Genomic DNA, 18846 nt, shown 5'->3' on the forward strand with positions numbered 1-18846 from the left:
TTGCCTGATGGTTCGATGCACTGATACGGTTCTTCGTTAGGGTAATCACGGTACTCCTCGAAGGCAGAACCTGTCGCAAGGGACACCAATACACAACCATCACCAAACAATGTGCAACAATATGATGCATGCATGAAACATGGCAATATGAGTGTGTTGGGCTAATGCAACTAAAACCAGAAGGGTTTGAACAAATTTGAATCAAAGATTCAAATTTCAAACTCAAACATGGCCTTTTAAAGTGCTTTTCCTTGTTCTGCTTAAAACATCAATTTAACTTGTTTGGTCATGCATGAAAATAGTACAGATGGATAGATTGGATTTTTCTGATCATTTTTCATATATAATTTGTCCAATTTGGAGTTACAGAATAAAAGTTATGAATTTTTGAAGTTTAAATTATATTCTGGAATTTCCTGATTTAAATTAAATCCAAAAACTATAATTATTGCGCCAGCATGACGTCAGCATGACGTCAGTGGTCAACTGCGGCTGGCTGGGTCAAACCTGACGTGTGGGGCCACACGTCAGTGACAGGGGGGTTTAACAGGTTTAAATTAATCTAATTAGGGATTAGTGGCGCTGGGGCCCACTGTCAGTGTCAGGGGGGTTGACTAACGGTAATTAGCACTAACTGACCACCTGCCGATGGGGCCCACGCGTCAGTGACCCTGGGGGGTCAAACCCAGGTCGGACAAGTCAAACCCGCCGGCGGTTAGTCGCCGGCGAGGTCCGCGGCGTACAGGGGCCTCGGGTTTCCTCTGTGGTGCTCCAAACGGCGTGCGGCTAGGTGCGTTGGATAGCTAGCTCGACGGCGCGTCGGACGGTGGTCGTGGCTGGGCCTGGGGTGGCCGGAGTCGACGGCGGCGAGCTCGGCTGCGGCCGCCGGAGTTCGGGTGCGGTCGGAATCGGTGTTACAGGGGGTTTGGGGAGGCGTTGGTGCGTGCTGCGTGCTCCTAGTGAGGCGTGGAGCACGATAGTGTGCTCGGTTGGGCGCTACGGTGACCGTGGCCACGACGGCGACATCGCCGGCGGCGTGGAGCTCTCGGCCAAGGTGGGGCTAAAGCCTAGAGGTCGAAAGAGACCAGGGGAGAAGGGGGAAACGACTCGGGGGCTCACCGCGGTTGCAGTGGGCGTCGAAGCGGGCTCGGAGACGCGCTAGAGACGGCGAATTCGACGGCGATGATGGTCGGAGGCCGAAGAGGGGAATGGCGACGTGGCGGCGATGCAGGGCTTCCGGAGGCCCGTGGAGCGGTGTGGAGGAAGAGGGGGTCGTGGCGGAGCTTCTGAGCTAGTCGGGGAGCGAGGGGTGGCCGGAGATGGCTGCTATGGCGAACGACGGCGACGGTGGTGTTCGGCCGTGTGAGAGAGAGAGCGAGGGAGAGGATGGAAGAACCAAGGGAGAGTGAGAGAGAGCAGGGGGGGAGGCGTGGCGTCGTCCGGGGCATGGAGCGAGGAGGGGAGGGCAGGCAAGCAGGGAGAGAGGTGGCGTGGCGCGGTGGCGCGCGCGCGCCGGCCACACTCCCCTCCCTCTGTCGGGACGAAGACGACAGAGGAGGGAGACGGGCTGGGCCGCCTACTGGCTGGGCCGGCCAGCTGGCTGGGCTGCACAGGGAGGAGCCCAGGTAAGCTTCTCCCCTTTATTTTTTTCCTGTTTTTTCTAATTTCTGACATTTGTTTTGATTTAAATAAAATATCAAATCATTTATTTAGCTTATGCCAATTTTTGCAGGAGCTATATATATTATTCCAGAGCTCCTTTATAAATGACATAATATTTGGACCATATTTCATATATATAGAAATATATTTCCAATGCAAATATTTATGCATTAATTCCAAATGCCCAAAATAAATGTCCATGAGCCACTAAAAATATTGGTTTGATTTTTATCTCTGTCCAATATTTTCAGAGAGCAACATGAGCATTTTCTTGGACCCTTTTGGAGAAATTTTTATTTGGGTCATTTTCAAAAATGATTCTGAGGGTTTCACAAATCCCCATTTCAACTTAAATGGAATTTTAAACATGATGCACACACTCTGATGCATGACTAGCTAGGGTGTGACAAAATATTTACTGTGGCAATGACAGGTCATGCAGAGGAATGGGTTCAACTACCGCAGCATAAAGTAGCAGTTGAATCGTTGTTGTCCTAATGCAATAAATGAGAGCAGGAGCGAGAGAGTAGGATTGTATCAGAATGAACAAGGGGGTTTGCTTGCCTAGTAGATCAACAAGGAAGGCACTACTCCTCAGACAGGTACTCTGAAATGGTCTCCGGAGCAAGACCTATCGAGAAGGAACGGTGTCGGTAATCAATACACAACCATATGCAACAATATGATGCATGATCATGGCATGAATATGTGGTGGTGATTGAGATAATGCAACTAGCTTTTATTTGGATGAAATCCATTTGAACCAAAGATTCAAATGCATCTCCAAAATAAGCTCTTTATATAAGCCATTTTAGTGTTTCACTTGTACAACATGTATAGGTTGGTTGGTCATTCATGAAATGGTACAGATGGATAGATTGAATTTTTCTGATCATTTTTAATATATAAATTATTTCAATCTGAGCTACGGTTGAATTTCTATGAATTTTTGAAGTTTATAGCATTTTCTGGAATTTCCTGATTTAATTTAAAACCAGAAAAGATATACTGCGTCAGCATGATAGCAACATTGCGTCAGCAGGTCAAAGGTGGCTGACCACACTACTGGAATCAGCTACTTTGCCATCTGCCAGCTCTTTGCCGTCAGCTAGCGGACGGCAAAGAAGCTCTTTGCCATCAGCTACCTGAAAGCAGACGGCAAAGAACAGGCTGGTGGCAAAGAAAGCCTTTGCCATCAGCCTGTTCTTTGCCGTCCGCTAGCGGACGGCAAAGAGGGAGGGGGCCCCATTGAGGAGCTGGTTAAAAAATACTTAACGGCCCCCCTCTTTGCCGTCCGCTAGCGAACGGCAAAGCGCACATTAGCGGACGGCAAAGGTGGCGGATGGCAAAGATTAAACGTATCTAACAGCCGGCGCGCCCCACCCCCCCTCTCTCTCTGTTTCCCTCCCACACACGCGCGCCGCCGCCCCCACCACTCGCCGCCGCCCGGTCGCACCACTGCCCCGCCGCCCCACCGTCCCCCCGCCCCGTCGCCCCACCGCCCCGTCACCCCGTCCCCCCGCCCCGTCTCGGCGCCGCCGCGCCCAGGCCCCCCGGCGACCCGGCCCCTCCGCGCCCCACCGCCCCGGGCGCCGTCGCTCCACCGGCCGCCCGCCCCGTCTCCCTCGCCGCACCCCGGCCCCCCGGCACCCCCCCCCCCCGCGCCCCACCGCCCTGGGGCCGGCGCCGCCGCCCCAGGCCGCCCCGCCCCGTCCTCCACCGGTCACCTCCTCCACCGGCGCAGGTGAGCTCTACCTCTCCTTTTTTTCTGTTTTTTTAGTTTGAGGTTTATGTTTAGTTTAGATTTAGTTTTAGTTTTAGTTTTAGGTTTACTTTTAGGTTTAGGTTTAGTTTTAGTCTAGTTTTAGGTTTAGATTTAGTTTTTTCCTTTTTTTTCTTCTGTTTTTTTAGTTCTAGGTTTATGTTTAGATTAGATTTACGTTTAGTTTTAGGTTTAGTTCAGTTTTAGGAAAGAAAAAGAAGAAGAAGAAAAAACAGGAGAGGAGGAGAAGAAGAAGAGGAAAAAGGAAAGGAAGAAGAAGAGGAGGAGGAGAAGAAAAAAGAAGAAGAGGAAGAAGAAGAAGAAAAAAAACAGGAGAGGAGGAGAAGAAGAAGAGGAAAAAGGAAAGGAAGAAGAAGAGGAGGAGGAGGAGAAGAAAAAAGAAGAAGAGGAAGAAGAAGAAGAAGAAGAAGAAGAAGAAGAAGAAGAAGAAGAAGAAGAAGAAAACATGAGAGAAGGAGAAGAAGAAGAGGAAAAAGGAAAGGAAGAAGAAGAAGAGGAGGAGGAGAAGAAGAAAAAAGAAGAAGAGGAAGAAGAAGAAGAAAAAACAGGAGAGGAGGAGAAGAAGAAGAGGAAAAAGGAAAGGAAGAAGAAGAAGACGAGGAGGAGAAGAAAAAAGAAGAAGAGGAAGAAGAAGAAGAAAAAACAGGAGAGGAGGAGAAGAAGAAGAGGAAAAAGGAAAGGAGGAAGAAGAAGAAGAAGAAGAAGAAGAAGAAGAAGAAGAAGAAGAAGGAAAAAAGGAAGAAAAGGAAGAAAAGGAAGAAGAGGAAGAAGAAGAAAAGGAAAAAAGACCCCGACCCAGCACCCCGACACGACACCCCGACCCCGAGAACCCGACCCCGACACCCCGACCCCGACCCCGACCCCGACCCCGACACCCCGACCCCGACACCCCGACCCCGACCCCGACACCCCGACCCCCCGAGCCTGACCCGACACCCCGACCCCGAGCCTGACCCGACACCCTGACCCTGACACCACACCCCGACCCCGAAACAACACCCCGACACCGACACGGCACTACCCCGACATCGACACGACCCCCAACCCCCCGACCCCGAAACAGCACCCCGACCCCGACACGGCACCCCGACACCGACAGGACACCCCGACCACCGACACCTCCCGAAAAGGTGTTCTTTGGCCTTCCAGAGGCCGACGGGGTCATATATTTGTGAATTATTAGTTAGGTCATATATTTTTCGATTTTGTTATGAAAAACATCATATATAATTGTGTTGATCGTGTAGTTTTAAATGTGCAGTTGTTTCATCGCTGCGAGGTTTGGTGTTCGACGACCTCGCCGTGCGTTTGACGAGCTCTGCCCCTTCGTTCGTGGGTGAGCACAAATGACAAGTCCTCCTCCCCCATTAATTATTTGATCTATTCCGATGAAACTTGATAGCTAGCTATATATGTGTCTTGAATCATCAGTATGCGTAACCAATATGTGTCTCCCGTTCGAAAGCGTCATAGTTATAAATATGCATGCATTTGCATATTTATAACCTTGATTCTTTCGAATTGTCCAACGCTATCCATGGACAGCCCGAGTATGTGTAGATTGGGTTCGTTTTCCCATATGCTTTGCTTCGGATCCGACGCATATATTTTGTCAGTGTCTCCCCTGTTGTTCTCTGGGTACACATCCTCTCTGTTTATTGCAGAGACGTGTATTAGGAGAACAGCGGGGAGGTGCTGCCGAAATTTTGCGTCGGATCCGGAGCATAGCATGGGAAAATGAACCCAATCTACACATACACGGGTGGGATTAGGACCTATCATTACCTATTAGAGTGTAGGTTGCATGGACGTAATAAAATTGACAAAGTAGATCAACTGATGAATATATACATGGTGAATTACATATATAATCTTTGTGTGCCCAGTAGCTCTGAAAGTCAAGATGAGTGACCGTGCATGGATGTATACCGGTCACACTGGTCAGAACAAATGGAGCGCTCAATGGTTCACAAAAACTAAGGGGTTTGTGCAAGCCGCATTTGCAAATGGCCAAAAGAAAACCTGGTGCCCCTGTTTCCGGTGCGGCAATTGGGAAAAGAAGACAGAGGCTGAAATGGGCAAACACCTGCAGAAGAGTGGTTTTACGCCCGATTATACGGTGTGGACATTTCATGGTGAGTCTGCCCAACGTGACCGAGCTGAGGTGGATCATCGTCGCACCGACGAGCATGGTACCGGGATGGAAAACATGGCGCAAGGCTATGATGATGCTCGGGATTCGGACGAGGAGATGGAGGAATCTGCAAAGGCCTTCAATGAAATGTTGGAGTCTTCAAAACGTCCGCTCCACGAGCACACTGAGCTTTGTCAGTTGGATGCCATCTCACAAGTAATGGCTCTGAAGGCTCAGTTCAACTTGGGCAGAGAATGCTATGACGCAATTATGACAGTATTTGGACGCTTTCTACCCAAAGGCCATGTAATGCCTGCAAACCTGTACCAGTCGGACAAAATCCTCCGTGCACTGAAGATGCCCTATGAGAAGATACATGCCTGTGAGAAAGGATGTGCCTTATTTAGGCTTGACTATGCGGACTTGAACTATTGTCCCATTTGCAAGTCTTCCAGGTATATTGTGGTAGACAACGGTATGGGTGAGAAGACACAGACCAAAATCCCCGTTAGTGTTCTTCGGTATATGCCAATCGTACCAAGACTTCAACGTCTTTTCATGGTCGAAGAGACGGCCAGACAGATGACATGGCACAAAACAGGCAAAAGAACCGAACTAGATGCAGATGGGAATCTGATGATGGTACACACATCGGATGGTGTTGCGTGGAAAAAGTTTGATGAATTACATGCTGACAAAGCGGCAGATCCGAGGCATCCTCGAGTCGGCATCAGCACGGATGGGTTCAGTGTGTTTGGTATGACGGCAGCCCAATACAGTTGTTGGCCCGTATTTGTCTTTCCACTCAATCTCCCCCCCCCCGGACAGATTATGCAAAGAAAGAACATTTTCCTGACGTTGATAATTCCAGGACCCAACTATCTGGGCAAAAATATGAATGTGTACATGCAGCCGCTTAAGGACGAATTGCAAGAAGCCTGGGATAATGGGTTCAAGACATACGACGCCTTTAGCAAACGGAACTTCATAATGCGTGTCTGGTACATGTACTCGACGCATGACTTGCCGGCGTATGCGCTATTCGTTGGCTGGTGTGTGCATGGAAGGTTCCCGTGCCCCACATGCAAGGGAGCTCTTGAGTTTCGTTGGCTTCAAGCCGGTCGCAAGTTTTCTTGCTTCGACATGCATAGACAGTTCCTGGATCCTCGCCATAAGTTCAGGAAAGACAAGAAGAACTTCATCAGGGGTAGAGTTGTCAAAAACTCTGCACCACCTGCATTGACAGGCCAACAGACCCTAGATCAGTTAAACGCTCTCGAGCCAGATCCACAACGTCCAGGGTACTTCAAGGGGTATAATACTAAGCACGCGTGGACTCACAAAACATGCTTATGGGATCTGCCTTACTTCAAAGACCTCCTTTGCCCACACAACATCGACGTGATGCACACTGAGAAGAATATCGCCGAGGCACTTTTTGGTACATTGTTCGGCATAGATGGGAAGTCAAAGGATAATACTAAGGCTAGAGTCGATCTGGAGGCGCTATGTGATAGGCCGTTACAAAACATGAAAGAACCGAAAGGAAAGCAGAACTGGACGAAGCCAAAGGCATGGTTCAATCTTGGAAGGCCAGCTATGAGGGAAATTCTCTTGTGGGTGCAACAGCAGTTGATGTTCCCCGATGGGTATGCAGCGAATCTAAAAAGGGGAGCGAATCTTGATAAATTGAAGATATTTGGTCTCAAGAGTCATGATTGGCACATATGGATTCATCGGGTAATGCCAGTGATGTTGCGTGGCTTCATCCCTGAGGATGAATGGCTAGTACTGGCAGAACTCAGCTATTTCTTCCGTGTTCTTTGTGCGAAAGAACTATCGCCTGGCGTGCTAGAAGAAATGGAAGAGTTGGCACCGGAGTTGATCTGCAAGTTAGAGAAGATCTTTCCACCGGGCTTCTTTAATCCAATGCAGCATTTGATTTGCATCTCCCAACCGAGGCAAGATTGGGGGCCCATGCAAAATCGTTGGTGCTACCCAACTGAGAGGATGCAAAAGACGCTTCGAGAAAAATGTAAAAATAAACGTAGAATTGAAGCATCGATGGCTGAGGCATTCATCACAGAGGAGGCGGCAAACTTCGTAACAGCGCACTACGAAGCCAAAAATCATCATTTGCATAATCCGAAGCCTCGGTACAATGCTGACGAGCCTAAAAAGGGTGGATCCAACCTCAGCCTATTCAAAGGGAATCTCGCACCAGCTAGTGTTTCACATCCAGTATCTTTGGATAACGAAGAATGGCGGACCATTTCGTTGTATATCTTCAACAACCTGATAGAAGTGCGGCCGTACATCGAGTAAGTTCTCGGTACATTGTTTAGCAACTTCTATTTCCTTTGAACTACTCTTATTCCTGGATATGTCATACAGTCGATACGTCGCCATATTCTTGTGTGGAGCGGAGATCCAAAAGGATTCCGTCGAAGAGTATGAGCTTCTCGCAAAGCAAGGAGGTGGATATCCCGGTTTCATCTCTTGGTTCAAACAAACGGTAATTTCTATTAGACAATTTCATTTCATTCGCTAATTTGTGCATAATGCAACAATCCTTTCATATTAAACTTGTAGGCTAATTCAGAGTCTATGGACGCCGAATTGAGACAAGTCGCTAATGGTTTTGACTATAAGGTCCGTTCATTTGACAAGTACGACATCAACGGGTATCGCTTTCGTACCTATGGCAAAGAGCTATCTATGGCCGACCGAAAGTCTACAAATTGTTGTGTATCTGCTATCGGCGAAGGAGGTACTGAGTATTATGGGAGAGTTGAAGCAATTTATGAACTTCTGTTCTATGGTGAAAACCCACCGAATGTCGTAGTCTTCAAATGTTATTGGTTTCAGCCGAAGGAGACTAGAAGGACTCATGAACATATAGGGCTAGTTGAAATCAACCAAAGCACTCATTTAGATGTTCCTGATGTCTATATTATGGCTCAACAGGCGACCCAAGTATTCTATCTACCGTGGGCCTGCCAAACTAATCCAAATCTGAAAGGTTGGGATGTCGTTTATGAAGTGCCGCCACGTGCTAGACTTTCTCCCCAAAGGAAGAGGATTATGAACCTCACATTAACCCAGACACATATGAAGGAGAATTCTTCCAAGAGACACGTCTTTCCAAAAAGCGTTTCAAGAACCGCTATACTTCACCCCAAAACATTGAAGTAGACAGCGATAATGAATCCGACATCACCCCAGAGGAGGAACAAGAAGAGCCGGAACAAGAAGAGGTTACTGCTGCGGATGACCTGTCAATGCTTGACCGATTACGTCAAGGTGGCCTTGCACATGTTGATGCCAATGAACCCTATGAGCCCATCATTGATTATAGTGATGATGATGATTATGCATTTATTGATGATACTGATCGAGATTATTAGTAGTGTCAGGTATTCAATTTTTTTATGTTGTACTTGATGATGATACACTTAAGTGATATACATATTATTATTCATGTTGGTACTTTTTTTATGTTGTAGTAATTTCGTTTATTCTTTTTCATGGCAGGTGTTGAAAGATGGTGGGCGCTGGTCGGGAGCGCGCCGAGGCCCCTTCTTCATCGGCGCGTGGTGCGAGGTCTTCCATTCCACATGCACCTCTCCGCTGAGCGTTGCTGGATAGTATGGCGACACCGCCGGGCCCTTCTTCATCGACCGCGGTGCCCAGCAGGGGACGAGGTAAGAAGAAGAGAGGAGGTGGAGCACGTGGTCGCGGGAGAGGAGGTAGGGTGACTCTTACGGCGCCTTCCTCGCCACCGCCCCCAGCTGTTTCACCCGAGCACGTGACTGCTAGGGTGGACTCGTCTGAGGAGGAGGCTGCACGGACTCCGGTCCACGAGCCTCCGGTCCACGAGTCTTCAGCCCACGAGCCTCGGGTCGACGGGCCTTCGGCCCACGAGACTTGGGCCCACGAGACCCCGGAGGAGCACACGTCTGGATGGGGTACCTGGTCGGGTCAGCCTAAAGATGGCGGGGAGCTGAGCGGCCATGCTGATGATGGCGGGGAGCCGACTGATGAGGAGGGGGAGGAGGGGGGCAACGTCTACCAGCGTGGTGCTACATGGCTCCCGTCCGTGCTGGCGACCCGCAAGCAGAGGTGGTTGATTTTCCCTGATGGGGATAGGTAAGTGCATTTAGTCTTTTTGTACCTTCTGCATTCACGTTTCTTCAAATAACTGATGTGTTGGCCTTGTCATGCTGCAGGGGTTGGGAGCACCATGAAAGTGTCCGCCGGCCCAACGCCGTCCTTGGAGTTCTGATTCGTCAAAACTTCCCGGGGTTTGTCACGTTGCCTAGTGAGGGTCGGCTTCCAGAGGTTGGATTGACTTGGGAGCACTACTTGGCTGCCCTGGCCCCGCCGGGTGAGATTATCGACGGTGTCTTGTGCAAGACGAGGGCAGACGTCATGATCAGAAAGTTCTGGGTAATTTCTCCTTTACACAATTAAAAATCTTCAACTAGCTAGTTATTAATTGTACTAATCAATATCGTCTCATTTGATTGCAGACATTCTACAGGTGTGAGGAGGGATACGAGGAGGTGGCGGATCATGTTATCCACAAGGAGTGCAAGCGCCTACTTCAGAACTTACGGCATGAGGTTCGGGTGCAGGCTGTTCGAGACTACTACGCCGGGCGTGGTATCAAGAAGCCCAAGCAGGAGTGACGCGATAAGTTCTTGACTAAGGAGAAGTACATGAAGGTAATTCTTAAGGCCTTGTACTTACTTCCATCATTTAGTAATTCATAGCCTTAGCGCTCAAGTTTCTATTTGCTAACTTAGGCCCCTCCGAGATGGTGTGCGGATCGGATGGATTGATGGGAGGTGTTGGTCAATGCGTGGTGCTCAGAAGAATGACTGGCCACCCACAAAGAGGCCAAGGACAAACGTGCCCAAATGGAAGGTGTGCCACACCACCAAGGCAGCTCCAACTTATTTTAGTACGGGCGGAACTGGGTATGTGGTTTTCTTCATGATTCATGCAATTCATTCATCATACTAGCTTTAGCCCTTTAATTACTAATTTACTTTGTTTGTCTCTTTCAGGCACGCTACAATAAGGAGGATAAGGTGCCAGAGGTGTACGACCTGTATGCCATGGCCCACACTGGCCCTTACAAGAAAGTCAAGGCATTCTCTGCGTCTGACCTCAATGATCCAAAGAACTTCACCAACATCTCCGCCCACGACAAGCTCGTGAAATATAGAGATCAGGGGAAGGCGAGGAAAGGGGAGGACTTTAACCCGAGCCAGGGTCCCATTGATACAGAGCTGCTGATGATATCTGGTGGCGGGAGGTCCCATGGCTCCATAGCCATGGGATATGGACTTATCCGTTGTCCTAGCACTCTCCCGGAGATCAAGGCGCGCCAGTCAAGCTCCGCTCGTGAGATAAGGCCTCGTGAACGGCCAGTCCAACTCGCCTTCAAGGTTAGTTATACGTACTCAACTATCTTTCTCCATTAGATTGTGTGCGCTTCCATCAATGATTACAAATGGTCATGTGAGTGGTGTTGCAGGCTGCTATACAGAGTGAGAGAGATAGAATGGAGAAACTTCTGGCGGAGGCGTCGGAGAGGCAGCGGGAGTTGGAGGAGAGGACGACAAAGATGTTGGAGGAGAGGGCACGGAATGACATGCAGGCAAGGGCCATGTACGAGCTCCTTGTGGTAAGTTTCTTCTGCAGATTACTTGCTAGTCTTAACATTTGAGTCTCATTACTAACTAGTATGACTCTGTTGTGAAAACCAAATGTGCAGTCTGTGTGCGAGAAGTCCGGTCAGACCGCTCCGCCGATGCTAGTGATTGCTCCTGGGAGCACGGTGAATTTAATTTGAATGGACATTATTTGCTAGTCTTAACATTTGAGTGTCATAATGCTAACGAGACATTGGAAATGATCTTTGGTGCAGCTTAACTCCAGAAACGCATCGCACGATCCTTCTCCAGCTACCGGCGAGAGACAGCCCGCTCCTTCTCCAGCTACCGGCGCGAGCCAGCCCGGTCCTACACCTCCGTGATCACGGTAAGTTTCTCTAGTGTTTTGCTTAACAAATGCATAAAGACCTAGACTTAGCTTTATTTCCTCCAATATGCTTACCATAATGACCTAGAGTTAGCTTCTTTTCCTCCAAAATGACTTAATAAGCTTACTGGCCTCATAAACCATCCATTCTACCTAAGTTAGCTCTAAAACGATATGTACTTAGCTTACTTATGTCAAAAATTGCATAATTAACTTAGTTAGCTCATAAACGATCCATTTTACCTAGGTTAGCTCCAAAATGACCCATCTTACCTAGGTTAGCTTATAAATGATCTAGTTTATCCAAGTTAGCTCTAAAATGACCCAATTTACCTACAGTAGCTCCTAAACGATCCATTTCACCTAAGTTAGCTAAAAACGATCCATTTCACCTAAATTAGCTCTTAAATGATCCATTTCACCTAAGTTTGCTCAAAAAATATCCATTTCGCCTTAGTTAGCTCAAAAACACCTTAGTTAGCTCATAAATGATCCATTTCACCTAAGTTAGCTCACAAAAGATCCATTTCACCTAAGTTAGCTAAAAACGATCCATTTCACCTTAGTTAGCTCAAAAACGATCCATTTCACCTTAGTTAGCTCATAAATGATCCATTTCAACTAAGTTAGCTCATAAATGATCCATTTCACCTAAGTTAGCTCAAAAACAATCCATTTCACCTTAGTTAGCTCAAAAAGATCCATTTCACCTTAGTTAGCTCATAAACGACTCATTTCAAGTAAGTTAGCTCATAAATGATCCATTTCACCTAAGTTAGCTCATAAATGATCCATTTCACCTTAGTTAGCTCAAAAACTATTCATTTCACCTTAGTTAGCTCAAAAACGATGCCCTTCACCTTAGTTAGCTCATAAATGACCCATTTCAACTAAGTTAGCTCATAAATGATCCATTTCAACTAAGTTAGCTCATAAACAACCCATTTCAACTTAGTTAGCTCATATATGATCCATTTCAACTAAGTTAGCTCATAAATGACATATACTTCTTGTTCTAGTCTTCTTCTTGTTCTAGTCACCTATTTCTAACTTTCTTATTTACCATTTTGCAGATTTCATTCACTTCATGGAACCTAGCTTGCTATGATGGAGTGCTTGCTTTTCCTTTCATGAAACTTTGTATTGTATCTAGCTTGCTATGATAGAACTTCCTATTGTAATATGTATATGGATGGAACTTGCTTACGTATGAACAATGTGTATGGATGAAACTTATGTGATATGTGATATGAAACTTATGTGCTAGATATTTGATATGGAAATATATCTATATATGTCATATATATTTGCTCTGAAAATTGTTGGATTCAAAAAAACAGAAAAAGAGCCAATATGCAGGCTCTTTGCCGTCTGCCACCGACGGCGAAGAGCTCTTTGCCATCAGCAGCGGATGGCAAAGAGGCCACGTGGCACGCAGCTGTGCTTCCTGGGAGGCTGACCAATTTGGTCAGTTTGCCTACAGTGGCTGATGGCAAAGGCTTTGCCGTTCGTGGCGGACGGCAAAGAGCAAAAACTTTGCCTACAGCGGCGGACAGCAAAGGCCTGCCGTGTAGTGACATAGGCTGACATCACACGGCGGACGGCAAAGGCCTTCCGAAGTTTGCCGTCAGCGGCGGACGACAAAGGCCTGCCGTTAGCCACCTAACGGAGTAACAGCGCACTTATTGCCGTCTGCACTCTTTGCCGTCCGCTGCTGATGGCAAAGGCTCGTTTATCGTCAGCCGCCCGAAGCAGACGGCAAAGTACCTCTTTTCCGAACCTTACTTTGCCGTCACCTTTTGCCATCCGCGGCGGACGCCAAAGACCTTTGACGTCAGCCATCCATGCCTTTGCCGTCCGCCATGGCTGACGGCAAAGTAGCTGATTCCTATAGTGTCAGGTCAAACCTGACGTATGGGGTCCACACGTCAGTGTCTGTGGCTAATCCTAAATTAAATTAAACCTGAACTGATTTAGTTAATGGGTTTGGGCCCACGCGTCAGTGACCCAATTAATTAATCACGGACAACTAGCCGGCGTTTAGCCGCCGGCGAGGCAGAACGCGGCGGAGGGCCTCGGATTTGGTCCTCCGGTGACCATTTGGGCGGCGGAGGCCACCTACACGATGCCCAGGCAAGCGCGCATCCAGCGGGACACGCGGGAGACCGTGGGGTGGCCAGAGACGACCGTGGCGAGGTCATCTGCGAAGGCCGGAGCACGGCTACGGGCGGGAGAGGGCTGCGGGGCATGAGGAAGCCACCCGAGGGGCTCTGCGGCACCCCCGTGGCACCAGGAGCACGATGGAGTAATCGGTTTGGGCGGAGGTGGGCCGAGACGACGATGGCTAAGCGCTACGGCCATGGCGGGGAACGATGCTATGGCATGCGAGCGACTAAACAGAGAGGGGGAAACGGTGGAGGGGCTCACCGCCGATCCGGTGGAGGCGTTAGAGAGCTCGGGGGAGGTCCAATAGCGACGAAATGACGGCGGCGGACGGCAGAGCCCGAGGAGGAAGACGATGGCGATGGCGGCGATGCAGGCCGTCCGGAGGTGCGTGGCTCAACGAGGAGGTAGCCGGCGACGTGGCGGAGGATCTGAGTACGGGGAGAGGGCGAGGGGGAGGCGGTGGCTATGACAACAGCGAACGGCGGCGCCAAACGCGCTTGGTCGCGAGCGAGAAAGCGAGGGAGAGGAGAGGAGAGGACTGGGGAGAGTGAGAGGGTCCGGGGGCGCGTGGCGTCGTCGGGTGCCTCCAGCGGCGAGCAGGCAAGCAGGAGGTGGCCGGCGTGTGCTCGCGCGCGGCGACCACGCGCCCTTCGTCCTCCTGGCAAGAGGAGGAAGATGACAGGGGAGGTGGGGATGGGCCGGGCTGGCCAGTTGGGCTGCACAGTGCCAGGCCACAGGTAAGGTCCAGGTAGGTTTTTCCATTTTTTTTCTTTTCTATTTTTCTGACATTTGTTTCTGGTTTAGTAAAAATACTAAACCAATTTATTTTCTTCTGAAAATTATTGTAGGAACTAATTGGATTATTCCAAAGCCCCACAGTAAAAATCAGAATTATTGGACGTATATAATATATATAACATATATATCCAATGCAAATCATTATTGCATTAATTCCAAATGGCCAAAATAAATATTTATGAGTTCCTAAAAATATTGGTTTGAATTTTATATCTGTCCAATATATTCAGAGAGCAACATGAACATTTTCTTAAACCTTTTTGGAGCAATTTTTATCTGGGTCATTTCCAGAAATGAATTCTGTGGGTTTCACAAATCCCCATTTCAAATTTAAATGAAATTTAAACATGATGCAAACATGAAGGCTAGGCTAGGTCATACCAGAACTAGGGATGTGACAACTCGCCCCCACTCGAAAAAATCTCGTCCCGAGATTCAAGAGTCGGCGGAAAGAAGGTGGGGTACTCAAGTCGAAGATGATCTTCACGCTCCCAGGTAGCTTCTCTCTCAGAATGATGAGACCACTGAACCTTGAGAAACTTGATGTTATGACGTCGGGTGAAACACTCTGCTTGATCAAGGATGCAAACAGGGTACTCTCGATATGTGAGGTTATCTTGGAGATCAAGTGTTTCGTGGTCCACTCCGCGGATGGGATCCAAGAAGCAACGCCTGAGTTGGGAGACGTGGAAGACATCATTTACTCGAGAAAGATGTGGGGGTAGTTCCAACTGGTAGGCAACCTCTCCTCGTTTAGCGAGAATGCGAGAAGGACCAATGTAACAAGGAGCCAACTTGCCCTTGATACCAAAACGATGGGTACCCTTCAAAGGGGTAACCCGAAGGTAAGCCTTGTCGCCAACTTCATAAGCCACTTCCTTATGACGACGGTCATACTGGCTCTTTTAACGAGATTGGGCTGTTTTCAAATTCTCACGAATGATGCGAACTTGCTCTTCTGCCTCCTGTATCATATCCGGTCCAAAGAATTGTCTTTCACCGGTTTCTGACTAGTTCAAAGGTGTTCGACATCTTCGTCCATACATAACTTCAAAAGGAGCTTTTTTGAGGCTGGATTGGTAGCTATTGTTATAAGCAAACTCGGCGAAGGGAAGACACTTCTCCCAATCCATACTGAATGAGATAACACAAGCTCTAAGCATGTCTTCGAGAATTTGGTTGATCCTTTCCACCTGACCACTTGATTGAGGGTGGAAAGCGGTACTGAAGGAAAGATGGGTGCCCATGGCAGTTTGGAAACTCTCCCAGAAATGAGAAGTGAAAAGACTACCACGGTCTGAATTGATCTCTAGTGGGACACCATGAAGTGACACTATTCGAGAAATATATAAGTCAGTGAGCTGACTAGCGGTGATACTCTCTCGAACAGGTAGGAAGTGAGCCACTTTGGAAAGACGACCAATGACTACGAAGATAGCATTATTCCCTCTCTTGGTCCTAGGAAAGCCGGTGATGAAGTCCATACCAACTTTATCCCATTTCCACTCAGGAATAGCTAAAGGCTGAAGGGTGCCAGCAGGTCGTTGATGCTCTGCCTTAACGCGACGACAAACGTCACAGTTAGCAATAAACTGAGCAATTTCTCTCTTCATCCTAGTCCACCAGAACCTCTGGCGTAGGTCTACATCTTAGTACTACCGGGATGAATCGTGAGAGGAGATTCATGCGCCTCCTTAAGGATTAATTGTCGAAGATGTTGATTCTTGGGAACCACCAAGCGATTTTCAAAGAAAACAACACCTCGATCATCCATAGAGAAACATCCACCAACTCCCTTCGTAATGTTTCTCTTGATGCGGATAACACCCCTATCAAACTTCTGATCAGTAATGATCTGATCCTCAAGGGTAGGTTTCGCCACCAAGGTAGAAAGAAATCTGTGAGGAGCAATGTGAAGGTTAAGCTTACATAATTCCTCATGGAGAAGTGACTGGCCCTGCTGCAACATGAGATTGTTGCAATAGGACTTACGACTTAGTGCATCAGCCATGACATTCCCCTTGCCTGGGGTGTAGGTAATTCCTAAGTTGTAATCTGAGATCAACTCCAACCAACGTCTTTGCCTAAGGTTCAAATCTGGTTGGGTGAAGATATACTTAAGACTCTGGTGATTGGTGTAAATCTCGCAACGTTTACCAAGGAGGTCATGTCGCCAGGTCTTAAGTGCATAGACTACGGCTGCAAGCTCTAGATCATGTGTAGGATAATTCTCCTCATGTGGATGCAACTGTCGAGATGCATAGGCAATCACATGGCGATCTTGCATAAGGATGCAACCTAGTCCCTGTCGTGAGGCTTCGCAGTAGATAACAAAGTCCTTAGTGAAATCTGATGGCACAAGTATGGGAGCAGAAGTCAGGCGTCTTTTCAGTTCCTGAAAATTGTACTCACACTGTGGGGACCACTCAAACTTTTTATCTTTCTTGAGAAGTTCTGTGAGAGGTTTGGCCACTTTGAGAAGTTCTCAACGAAGCGACGATAATAACTGGCTAGACCAAGGAAACTCCTAACTTGTTTAACTGTTTCAGGTGGAGTCCAATCAAGAATGGCCTGAACTCTTTCGGGATTGACAACAATGCCCTTACCAGAGATTACGTGGCCGAGATAGGTCACTTCTGGCAACCAAAATTCGCACTTGGAGAACTTGGCATAAAGGTGGTGTTCTCTGAGTTTCTCTAACACAAGTCTAAGATGTTCGGCATGCTCTTCCTCATTCTTCGAGTAAATAAGGATATCATCGAGGTAAACCACGACGAACTTATCTAAGTACTCCATGAAGATCGAGTTCATCAAGCGGGAGAATGTAGCTGGAGCATTGGTGAGACCGAAGGACATGACGGTGTACTCGTACTGGCCATAACGAGTGACAAAAGACGTTTTAGGAATGTCCCCATTTCTGATCTTGATTTGGTGGTAGCCTAACCTCAAATCCATCTTGGAAAAGACTGAGGATCCAGCGAGCTGATCATATAGGTCGTTGATCCTGGGGAGCGGATACTTGTTCTTTATCGTGACCAAATTAACAAGACGATAATCTACAACCATCCGGTCCGTACCATCCTTCTTCTTGACAAAGAGGACGGGGCAAGCCCAAGGAGAAGAACTAGGACGGATGAAACCCTTTTGCAAGGATTCATCGAGCTGTTTCTTAAGCTCAGCTAGTTCTAAGGGTGCCATCTTGTAAGGTCTCCTAGAGATTGGGGCGGTTCCTGGGATAAGATCTTTGACAAACTCTACATCTCTGTCAGGTGGAATACCTGGCAGTTCCTCTAGAAAGACATCCGGGAAGTCACGAACTACCGGGATATCTTCAAGGCCTGGAAGAGGGCTGGCATTAAGAGAATAGAGTTGGCGCTTTGAAACTCTAGTGGAGATGGTGACTATCTTGCCAGCTGGGTGTGTAAGCTGAACAGACCTTGTGTAACAATCAATCTTGGTATAATGGGCTTTCATCTAGTCCATACCCAAGATGATGTTGATATCTGTAGACTTGAGGGCTATAAGTGATGCAAGGAATACAAGTCTGTCAACAAGGATTTCATTACCATGGCTTACACTAGAAGTTTGCCATTTGGATCCAGGAGTTTGAATGACTAGTGGAGAGGGCATATCACAAAATGACATGTTGTGCAAGTTAGCATAGCTTTCAGAAATGAAGGAGTGAGATGCTCCAGTATCGAATAGAACCGAAGCTGGATGACTGTTGACAAGGAGTGTACTAAGAACGACATCTGGATCATCATGAGCGTCTTTAGCTGAGACGTGATGCACACGTCCAAGTTCAGTGGGAGCTGACTTGGCACTGATCATCTGGTGTGATAGCTTACTACCACGGCCAACAGACTTCCCGGGCTGGGGTGGAGCAACACGGGTCTGAGTGCAAATACGGGCAATGTGGCCGGGCTCGCCGCACTTGTAACAAATCTTGGAGGTAGGAAATGGACCCGCATTGACAATTGGTCTACCAATAGGCGTGGGTGTAGCATACGGTTGAACTGGGTGAGGTGCCACACAAGAAGGCCTTGGTGTATAACCGGGTGGAAGAGCGGAGTTCGGAACCCAAATCCGGCGCTTCTACGAAGTAGAACCGGAAGAAGAACCCAAATCACGGGTGTGCTTACGAGACTCCTCGTAAGTGAGTTGAGCTGTCTCTGCATTAATGGCCTTGTTCACAAGAGCCTGGAATGTATCACAGTGATGCAGGTGGAGATCATGACGCAACTTAGGGTTA

This window comes from Triticum aestivum, chromosome 6A, assembly GCF_018294505.1.
Source record: "Triticum aestivum cultivar Chinese Spring chromosome 6A, IWGSC CS RefSeq v2.1, whole genome shotgun sequence".
In the NCBI taxonomy this organism is placed as follows: Eukaryota; Viridiplantae; Streptophyta; class Magnoliopsida; order Poales; family Poaceae; genus Triticum; species Triticum aestivum.